At 35.7% G+C, this 12,002-nt stretch overlaps 1 protein-coding gene across 1 annotated transcript in view; it reads left to right on the forward strand.

Annotated features, from left to right (window-relative positions):
* Window positions 1-1,513: 1,513 nt before the first annotated feature.
* The window catches only part of LOC134744184 (protein yellow-like), a 67,199-nt gene continuing 56,710 nt past the window's right edge, over window positions 1,514-12,002 (forward strand). Inside the window, exon 1 of the mRNA XM_063677904.1 lies at window positions 1,514-1,672. The gene's annotated coding sequence lies outside the window, so the exon portion shown is untranslated. The remainder of the gene's footprint in view (window positions 1,673-12,002) is intronic.

Below are 12,002 nucleotides of genomic sequence, written 5' to 3' on the forward strand. Positions count from 1 at the left end.
AAATCATTCGAAAAATGTTAGAAACCCTGACAAAATATATCTTCCAGACAAGCTGACGCTGACGCCTACCACGAACATCGAAGTTCGCAAATTGCGGGCTCTTTCTCTGTCGCTCTAAATACGCTTTAATTGGAGCAAAAGAGAAAGATTCCCGCAATTTGAGAACTTCGGTGTTCTTGGTGGGCCATCTGGGCTTAAGTATTTTGCATAGTAAAACTTTACTACTCGTTGGTACTTTGGTTTATTTGACATTGTTTTTTTAAAAATACGCAATGCAATTTTGTAATCAGAGTAACATTATACCGTTGCTACTTGGCAAGTAAATGGATCAGTGTACGAAATAAAGGATCAGAATACCGTTTCGGTCTGATTGTTTCAGGAACACGAGCTCTTCCGACATCGGGGCTCGGCTCACATTTCCTCTCGGCGGGTCCCACCATTCATTATAACATTGAGGACAAAAACTGATCATTGTGAATGGCTGGGAATGGCAATCTGACAATTTACAACACTCAAGTGCCGTATCACTCCAGGTAAACCAGTATAAGTGTGATCTTGATCTCTCATTAAGAGTCGATGATGGTTTTGAGGTAGAGTTATACTAGGGACAATCTTATTAATTGATTCACAATGGTTTGTGAATTATACATATAGCTGATCGAGTGGCCTAGCGCCTGGGTAAATTATGGTGTCGCTGTGAACTAGGCAGGTATAATGCAAAAAGCTATGTTTATGTAGTTACTTAATGAGTAAAGTTACTCTCAATATGTCAGCTACCGTGAGATTTGTTTGATGTACTGATTAATTGCGTTTTATTAAAGGGCTTATTTATTATTCAATGACATTGTTATTGATAGGCAATTAAGCATATAGTTAATATGGGTACAGGCGTCGTAAAATATTCTGTTAAGGATCGCAGTGCATGTCTTAAATTTACCCATGTTTGGATGAATAGCTATAATATGTGTTTAAATATGTACGAATTAACCAAAACGAATTAATTACCTTACTTAAATGGACACATCCTGTTATGTACCTAAGAAAATAATTATCGATCTCCGAATACGCAATTTATAGTTTACATTCATTAGATTTCAGAGCACCTTTGTGGAATTTAACCGTTTTTGATGGATTTGTAACTGACCCACGTACGAATGTGTGTTCGTCTTATAACATAATCATTGTAGAGAAATATGCCGAAAAGTCGCCCTCGAGTTATCAAAATATTCAAAATCAAAAGCCCTGGTGGAATGCAGGTAACTGACCTACGCAACGAATATGTATGTTTGTCTAATTAACTCCCTAATCTTGCCAAGAACCATGTCGAAAGGCGCCCTTGTCAAAATCAAAAGCCGACCTTGAGACAGAAGTTCCGGACTGACTCGTGAGGTATCTAAGTATTGGGGCCACGCACCTTGATAATAAGGCGTCGTTTGGCGTATAATAATCGAGTCACGGTTGTTGTTGGTGCCACGCCTCCGGGATCGACATCGACCACTTTTACTTTTAAGAGGGGCGAGTGTTCTGTAGCGGAGTGTTTTGTTCTTCCAGTAGAGTTTTGTCTGCGCCGTGGTACGTAACGTACGCCCGCTGTTGAGTGCTCGGTTTCGCGCGATATTTGATATTGGATCAATCTGACCGGTGACCGATACCACGTGCTCGCCGATTACAGGTAGGCAATTTATCTGATTAGTTAATTCATTATATACTTTAAATTTAGGTCAAAACTAGTACCTCGTAATTAATTAGTATTAAAGTACATTCAGGATTTATTTATAGACTAGCTTTTGCCCGCGACTTAGAGTAAGTATTATAGTGCCTGGATAAAATCTAATGGCAATACTTTTGAGCACAATATGCTTAATTGCTTACACCAATTAACAGGCAATTTATTAATTTTCTCATTTCCATCCCCCTTTTCAGCCTCTTTAGGGATAACTTCTGACATAAAAACTATTCTATGTCCTTCCCCAGGACTCAAACTATCTCTATGCCAAATTTAAACTAAATCCGTTCAGTGGTTTAAGCGTGAAGAGGTAACAGACAGACAGGCACACTTTCGCATTTATAAAATTAAAGTATGGATTTTAAAAATGGAATAAGTTAACAGTCAACTTAGGTTTTATAATAAAATACAGTTTGGAATAGAAATTAATGAGGTGTATCTGCTATTGTCGAATATAAATTTATCGATGTCAATTATATACCAGACAAGCAAGGGCGTTTCAAGAGATAAGGAACAATTTGCGTAATTTTGTAGATCAAATACTTATTCACAGATTTTCACAGAATATAACTAATATTCACCTTATAGGATAGGATTATACGTTATATGTAACCTGGGTTTGTCAAATTTCATACAAACGCGGCAACAAGTTTTGAACAATGTTGAAACAGCGGCCAACATATATTGGTGATTATATAATTTTTAAGAAAATATAAACCGCCTTCAATGGGGGATGCCGGTGAAAGATTATTGTTGATGGTGCACTCTTAGATTCCATTCAATGAAATGGAAAAGACAACATCTTTTGCCTAATTATGTAGAGAAGGAGGTAAAACCACCCACTTTTCTAGTAGCAGTTCGTTACTGTGAAAATCGCAGTTCTAACCTAACCCAATTTTCTGATAGCAGTTCGGTTCTATGAGGATCGCAGTTCAAACGTAACCTAACCAGTTATCTAGTAGCATTTCGTTTCTGTAATGGTCGCAGTTCTAACTCTCCGGGTCTGAGTCCAGGTCCGGGTCCGAACCGGGTCCGGTTCCGGGTTCGAGTCCGGGTCCGAGTCCGGGTTCGAGTCCGGCTCCCAGTCCAAGTCGAAATCGAAATCGCCAAACATGTACTATGCGTCGTTGAAGAGTTCTATTCTGATCATCATCAGCAGCTCCACTTCATCAATGCTTCATTTTCTGATGAAAATACTAAAATCTCTATACGTATGCCTAACTTAACTTAACTTAACTTGCTTAACAAACATAACGAAGAGGACACATCGCCAAACGTGAACTATGCGTCGTTGAAGAGTTCCATTCTGATCATCATCAGCAGTTCCACTTCATCAAATGTCACTTGATTTGTTGATGAAAATACTAAAATCACTATAGGTATATGCAAATATGTCTTTAATATTTGAGGAGTTCCTTCGATTCCTCATGGATCCCATCATCATATTTACTTAATAGTAGAAGATGTGAAAATAAGAAGTCTAAATTTAAATCTATGTTAAAAAAATACACTACCTCAATATTTTGTAGTAATTGCACTACTATAAAATTAAGTAAAGTACATATGTAACTAGAGACTGATGACCCCACAGTCAAACTCTTTATTGAGTTTTGCGGGGCTATGATTATTGTAAGAATAGGTACTCTGTATTTTATAAAAAAAAATGCGTTTTGACAAAAACGGGACCAATCTGTATGTATACATATACTTACAATCAAAAAAAGAATTTTTTAAATTGTTCCAGAAATGACGGTTATGGAGTAACAGACTTTAAAAAAAAACATTGTAGAAACCTAATTCTAATTAGCCGAAATGCTAAAATAAGCCAATAGAGTTAGACCAAGAATAGTCTGGCAACGATTTTGATAACACACACAGTGCAAGTATTATTTTAAACGTCAAACTTCTATGAAATAATGACGTATAAAAATAACACCTGCAAAGCGTGTGCTATCAAGATCGTTGCAGACTTATCTTGGTTTGACTCTACCTCCTCTACCTATATGACCACGAATTAATAAACTAGTATATGACTATCTTCATCTCTATCGTTATTACACGGACTTATCTAATGAAAGGGATTTTATGGGTATTACCATAGAGTAACTTATACTAGAGCGGTACTGTCATAGTAAATTTTGTAACCCCAGTAAATTCACTGCCATCTGTCGACACACTTTAAAACTAAAAATGAAGATTTATAAAAATACGATAGAATGTATTTAAATATAGATAAATGTTTTTTTTTATTTGCATTAATTATTTTTATGATTTTGACCCATGTTCTTTCACTGATATGCGTTAAAATTGTTAAATAACAAACGAAACCGTCAACGCCATCTATACGACTGTAGGCCAAAACTAGTAGCGCCCTCTGAGCGAGAATCAAATTTTCTTGATTTTTGAGGCACGTTTTTTCCTTAGAGTGTATCCATCTATTACGGAGTTATATCTATCTTTGGTATTACTGTTATCACAGTACCATACTTATGGCATAGGATACTTAGTTTAACCGGCTTCACTACGGTCAGGTAGTACATAGGTACTTGCCAGGACTTACTTTCTAAGCTTCATTACTCTAAGACTGAAAACGACAAATTGTCCTTCTAACAGTTGGCCGCTGTATACAACCTAATCCTTATTAAGTAGTTTTATATTTATTATAATTAAATAAGCCTAATTATTTTCGTTTGTATGAAATGTTTTTTTTTTATCATAGAAAATTAACCTTAACATAAGTTATTAGTGCATAAACATGTCGACGAAAAGGTCTTAGGTTTGGTTTACCATTTTTAATCCATTGTTTTTGTTATAGTCCAAACACGAAAATCACGAAAATGCCTTCAGTTCTGACAGGTTTTGTTAGTAAACATTAAAATATTGTTAATTGGAGAATACTGATCGCGCCATCGTAAACAATAGTGCATTGTCTGATGGCAATACTCGCTGTAAGTTTACTAATATGCGGCTACAATACTAGTACATCAGCATTTGAATAACCTGTAGTATGGTGTCTTTATTGCACAAACAACACGTGAAAGAAAGAAAAAAACCGTTATTGAGTGAAAGATGTAGAAATTTGAAAGGGTACCTTAGTAAGTAAGTCAACAGCCAGTACAGCATCCTCCGACAAATAATGTTCAACCTAGTTTAAACTGAGTGCATCTCGCTCTCACCTACTTGTTTTTTACTGCCTGAGAAGGAGCAGAAGACTCGACAAATACAATCTTGTCTAATGCCATAGAGTAACTTATACTAGAGCGGTACTGTCATAGTAAATTTTGTAACCCCAGTAAATTCACTGCCATCTGTCGACACACTTTAAAACTAAAAATGAAGATTTATAAAAATACGATAAAATGTATTTAAATATGGATAAATGATTTTTTTTTATTTGCATTAATTATTTTTATGATTTTGACCCATGTTCTTTCACTAATATGCGTTCAAATTGTTAAATAACAAACGAAACCGTCAACGCCATCTATACGACAGTAGGCCAAAGCTAGTAGCGCCCTCTGAACAAGAATCAAATTTTCTTGATTTTCGAGGCACGTTTTTTCCTTAGACTGTATCCATCTATTACGGAGTTACATCTATCTTTGCTAATACATACGTACCTACTTTAATAATACAATAGTATACCTTTAATATGCGTAGCAATAACAGTCAGTGAGAGTTCAACAGTGCATTTCCGTAGGATATTATCGTGTTCCTATTAAAAATACAAATTATCGTATTACATAGCATGAATACCTAACATGAATGGATAAACTGATTATTGATGAATATTGGAGCTGGTTACATAAAACAATAGAAGGTAGGTACTTAGTACCTACATGTAGTGAAATTTTAAAAGCAATGAACATCATTGGTCGACATAAAAAAGCTTGTAATTAAAGGCTACCTATCTGTAAGAATTTAGTTTTGAGTTATTTGATTCCAGTGTTATAAAAATAAGCCATGTAAATCGTATTGTATATAGGTACTGTACTTCATTCATACACATAATTATGTTTTTAGCATACACCAAATTGATACATTATCATGCATGTATTGAATTAACTTAAATAGAAACTGCTTGATTGTAAAAAAATGCAATTCACCCATGTAGGATGTAGTTGGAATGAGTTTTGAATTCATGTAAAATAAAATCAACCAACCAGAAAGGTAAAATTTAAAAGAAGAAAAAACTTGATTTATTTCGGAGTTTTTCCATTTATAAGCCGTCTTTGGCGCTCAAAAGATTGAATTGATCCTGAATAGGTACAAGATCAAACTCAGATACAGAAAACAGAAAATTCCAAGGCAGTTGTTCATGTATTATGCATCAGAAAATCGGTCTCTAGCGTGACAGTTTGGCTAAGCGTATGCTGAGACGCAGGCGACAGGCGACGCAGCACAGCATTTTGCAGGGAAGGGCAGTTGGGACAGACATAGGCCCCCTGCGCATGCTCCATTCGCGTCCGTAGGCCGAGCACATGATTGACGCGACAGTATCTCGCCGCGACATAAACTACCCGTCTTTTACTAACTGTATGAATTAAAGGGGGACGGGTAGTCTATGTCGCGGCGAGATACTCTCGCGCCAATCATGTGCTAGCCCGGCTAGCTATTACAATTAGTAGACGTTTGACGAACAAAATAAGTACAGTCAGTCTGATTGTGCGAACAAGTTGATGCTGCTTTATTACAGTTTGTCAAAGAGTAGAAAAAGTATTTGGCAGTGATTATTTAAAAAAAACTACTCGTGGGAAATTTATACATATGTTAACGGAAATGTATATAATCCATCATATGTATACAATTCCTAGTAAATGTATATAATTCCTAAAATCGCCCGGAAATGTGTGAAATAAATTATATTAGACACATTTCCCAGGAAATCTATACATTGTCTGAATAGCAATTGGAAATGTATTTTTAAAATTTCTGGCAACAATTGTTTTTCGTGGGGGTAAAACGATGAAATATTGTTAAAATACGTCTTGACGTGCACGCGTCGCGCAGATATCTATACCGGCACTACAACGAGGCGCAGAGCAGAACAAACACATGTCTGCGTCACACGTGCCTGCGCCGCAGCGTACGTAGTATAGGACACTCCATACTTTACAAGATCTCCTCTGCCCTGCGCTGCGTGGAACTGCGTCGCCTGCGTCTCAGCATACGCTTAGCCTTATTCACGAATCTCATTGCACGTCAAGTCTACAGTGTCGACGGCATGTTTGAAACAACGTTTTGACTGGTCGTGTCTGTGTCGTGTCGTGCCCGGTCGTAATATCTCATTAGCGTTCCGACATCAGCGTAGCGATCTATCACTCTTCCATATTAGTGCGACAGAGAGACATTAATTAACGTTTCATTCGCTACGGCGCAAAGGATAGTCATCTTGGCTAGGCCCCCAGGTCACACAGTTGGGTAATGTAACCTAATTAAGTTTTGAATCAATAAATCAATGCCAAGTTATCAACCAGATTACCTGTATCAGTTACGCTTAAGCTTTTTCTTACACTTGCGTGACGCTCTACAAATAAAAAAAACTCTTTTTGAGTTATTAACTAATAATAAAAACTACCAAAATAAGGTTGCTGAATGTGTCAAGAGAAATTTACATAGACCACGAAGTTAATGCTTCTTAATTAAATACAAAATGAATAAAAATATAACAAAATCAAATTTAAACTGTTGTGAGACATACTAACATCCGTCGTCGTCTAAACCGTGAAATCATTTAATAACAAAATCACGCTCTTTCAGCGATAACCTTTAGCGTTCATCATCTAGAAGTGTTCAAAGAAGTAATTGTATATTGTATATACTTACACCTAAAAGACTTAACTTAGTACCTTAAAGAGATACTAAAAGGCGTCTATAGCTATGACTATGACTTTACTAAACAGTTGTCGTTAACAATTCTCATGCATAGAATCGCCTATTGTTCTTCGCCCGTTGTTTCCAAAACTTACCTATTTCTTACTACATCGCATACCAAGATAATGTCTATTTATTGCATAGGGCTATTGAATTTAACAAGGTATAATTATGAGTTAGGCCATGTAAGTGTTGGTAGGTGTTACTTGCGGAGTGTGAGAAGCTAATTACAGGGTCACACAGTAAACGGAAAACTGTATCCAATTCGAGCTAATGTCGAACTTTAAAAATCTGTTATTGATATGTTTATTTGATCGCCAAGTATCCACAACACAAGCCTTATTGAGCTTATTGTAGGACTAGGTAGATCTATATTAAAAATTTCCTATAATATTTATTTATTTATACTCGCAATGCAACGCGTCTTGCTCGCTCCTATCCATTAGTACGATCGAGATGTACGAACGATGAATTGACATAAATTTGTAAATTGGTCAGGTTTACAGATAGCTAAATATGTTTAGATTTTTTTAAACGAATACTGTCATGGTTTCCAACATACAATAATGACTCATGATGTCAGGACAGGTGTGTGTATATGTTGTGTATATATATTTATATAACTACTCTATTCAGAGAGATCTTGTGTTTTGGCGAGTATTTAGTTGTTAACCTTATTTAATTCATCATATCGATACGAATACGAGTAGCGAGCGGTGTCACAGATTGCCAACAATTTAAATCCATTTATTTTTAAATAGCGCGTAACGTCGCCGTTATATCGCAAAATTCGATACGTACTTTACTCTTATGGTATTTTAACACATTCACTGCCCCCAACGCACATGTGCGTTCACCGTCGTACAAATTTGTTCCTAGGCCACGTCCCCAGGCAGTGAATGCGTTAAACATCAAAACAACATCAAACATCAATAAGGTTTGTTAAGTGAAGGTACTTAAGATACTAAACATACTTAGGTGTATTGTGTTAACATGTTTTATACATATATAAACATTACCTTACATACCTATGTATAAATATCCTTACATATCATATCATCATACATAAATATTTAACTTTAAGCATCATTTCAACCCAAAACCGATAGCTTCGTAAGCATCGTACTACGACTTCTTAACACTACAACTACAAACTACAACTAGACACTCAACCAAGATTTTACAAATGATTGTAGAACTAGTCGCTAAAACTTGATAGTCATCAAAATACAAAGATCATAGGTAGATCGTTTCTCGTTACCACTTTAACTAGGGCGTGCGTTCCCTTATCACATCGACAAGTGAGTAGTAACTTACTACTCACTTGTTACTTACTACTAGTAAGATCGAATCTAAAGTACCTGTTACGTTACCACCATTACCGTGCCGTGCCGTGACTAATGACGGGTGTGTTTACAAATTACATACCTATGGTTAACTGCAAGTACTAAGTGGTGACTATTTTTGCATTTCCACTTGTTGCGCGTTGAAGTCTTTTATATGACGAATGTATTACGGCAAACTCTAAGATAAACTCACCTATTTTGATGTTATATTAGTGCGAAATTATATATTTGTTAGAAAAACATTATTATGGAGTCAATATGGAGTGGCATATTATTCATGTGATAATGTAGTACGAGAAAAAATTTAAGGTTTCTGTAAAATACTACTAATATTACTATTTATAATTGTGGCTAATGTTAGAACACTAAAATGCCTGATAAAAATCGCCTAACGACCATAATATGGACTGACGTCAATTAAAACGATTTATAAATCGCGTGCAAACTCGCAAAAATAGGATGCTTATTCTGGGTTTGTTTTGTTTTTTTTTTTTATATTGACTTGTTTTTTTTACTCAATCAAGTATAATCTTATAGATTGTTCTACTAGTTCTGAATAGAACGGTTCTTTGTATCAATTTATTGAGGTTATCAGTTACGCATTTGTCTGCATGATAAGAAGTCGATTACCTTCGCCGTGCGTTGTTTTGTTTTTATGCAACCGAATATCTGGACAAAACAACTTTTAAAAATGTAAAGGTCAGGTTATCAGAGACGAATTCCCCTTCACGAACTGTTATTATCGAAAAGGTGCAAGATAATTTACAGGTTACAGTCCTACCTCGTCCTGCTCAAGGAAATTACGGAACTAGTATTAACACAGAAATAGGTGTATATATTCTACGTATTGTATTTGGTCGTACACGTACACGGCTTAGCATAGAGAGAAGTAGAAATTGGGAGGTTTTTACTCTACAGTTAGGCACATAAATAAGCTTAATAAATTTAAAAATACGTTTCAATTTTTTTTGTGGCTTCAATCCTTTGTTTTGTGGGGCATAAAATTCTAATTAATAAGTTTTTGCCAAAAATTTCATTTTTGGCACAAGCTTTCATTGCTGACTGTATATTTCTTTCCACAGGCAATTAATACTCATCGAGACAATTCTAACAACCCCAAACACAATTCGTTTGCGTTGTTTTATCGCAGAGTTCCCATGGCCACCCATGGTTCTCCTGTCTCTATCATCAGATCAGCTCTATGTTATCATAATATTGCATTGTCATCCAATTTAAATATGTATGAACATTTTCAGCTCGATCGGAAATCGTAAAGTGGGTCAAATTGAGCTTCCAAGATTTGACCCACATTAACTTACACACTAAAACTATAGATGCTCTCAACCAAGCTCAACAGTTGGCAATGGGCCGGACATGTCGCACGACTTAAAGACCGCAGATGGACAAAAATCGTCACACTATGGAAAGGCCCTCAAGGTAAGCGACGCAGTGGAAGGCCACACTCACGCTGGGACGAGGACATCATAAAAAAAAAGCTGGACCAAACTGGCATCAAACCGCACTAGACCGATCAAAATGGCAAACTTTGGAAGAGGCCTTCACCTCAGAGGGGTTGTTACATACAAATTATTTAGTAAATATTTATAAACAACTAACAACCCAAAAACTAGTATTTAAGCAAAAAACTAAATTTATTTACTAACCATCATAAAGTAAGAAATCGTTAATACCTATCTGTAAAAATTTAGCGGGAAATAAAAAGCTTTTTTTATAATATTGTCTTCGGTTACCGCGATAGTTACTCATGAAATAAAACTATGAAAACGGATTATATCGCGTATATTGAATTTATAATACATCCCGACGAACGTCGTTTCGAACGTCGGGATGTATTATAAATTCAATATACGCGATATAATCCGTTTTCATAGCTTTTTTTATTTTTATTAACTAACACACTATATGAGCTTATAAGCTCATACATATAAGCTCATACTTATAAGCTCATACATACAAGTCAAATAAAAGCTTGTAAAAATAAAAGGAATGCTCTAAATGCAACGCACTGTATTTCATTTTTTTACAAATAAAGGAGATTGGCTGTATAGATATCCCTGTATTTTGCCACTACCATAAAATTTACGCTCCGCATACCTTTACGATCCGCATCACATCGTGGTAACATCTTGCGACCGTGCGACTCGCATTTTGCCATGTAGGTCTAGGTACGCGTAATTGCCGTAACTTTCGGTTTCATCGACAAGCTAATGCCAGCTCGTGTTGATTTGATGAGGTTACCGTAACGTGTTGTTTCCGTTGTTGTTACCATCCAAAGCATACGGAAGCTATAAATCCACCAAAGAATGTCTGCATTTGAATGCTCTTACGTTACTTTAGAACACATAGTATTATCGATTAAGCGGTTTCATTTTTTTGTTGTAGTGCCAGCTAGTGAATCTACTAAGCCGTACAGTACTTATCATTTCCGCTACCTAACCTACCTAAAGCTTGGTACTCGTAACGGTAGCTTTTTAGCATTAAGACTGCCAGATGTCTAGTAAGGCTACAAGTAGTCTTAATGCTAAAAACAATATAGTAGGTAGTACGAATATACTTATAGGTCATACTGAGCAACTTTTACTATGGGACCAACTACGAAATCGCGAAAAAAATTGACTCCACGGCCGACTTCGGCCACGGCGACTGCTGTCAACTCCGTTGCTGTCGCTGGTGTGCTCATCAGACCAGCCAAAATGTTCTGGGTTCCTATAGTAAAAGTCTCAGTATGACTTATTCAATTCAATTCAATTCAATATTTTTATTTCGAATAAAAAAATCATATTATTGTTAGTACAAGGCACAGCAAAACTTATAAATCTATGTTAGTGATAAAAATAAAATAAAAACAAACAAAATAATAATATATTCTCCCGTAAACTATATATATATATATATTCTCCCATATATATTCTCCCGTATACTTATATATATATATATATCTATATCCTGTATTAGTGTAAGCTGTTTGTTTCCCAATAAAAAAATAAAAATAAAAATTTTCACCCGTAAATTATTGCAGGTGACTAAAAAAACAC

The sequence above is a fragment of the Cydia strobilella genome, chromosome 9 (assembly GCF_947568885.1).
Source record: "Cydia strobilella chromosome 9, ilCydStro3.1, whole genome shotgun sequence".
In the NCBI taxonomy this organism is placed as follows: Eukaryota; Metazoa; Arthropoda; class Insecta; order Lepidoptera; family Tortricidae; genus Cydia; species Cydia strobilella.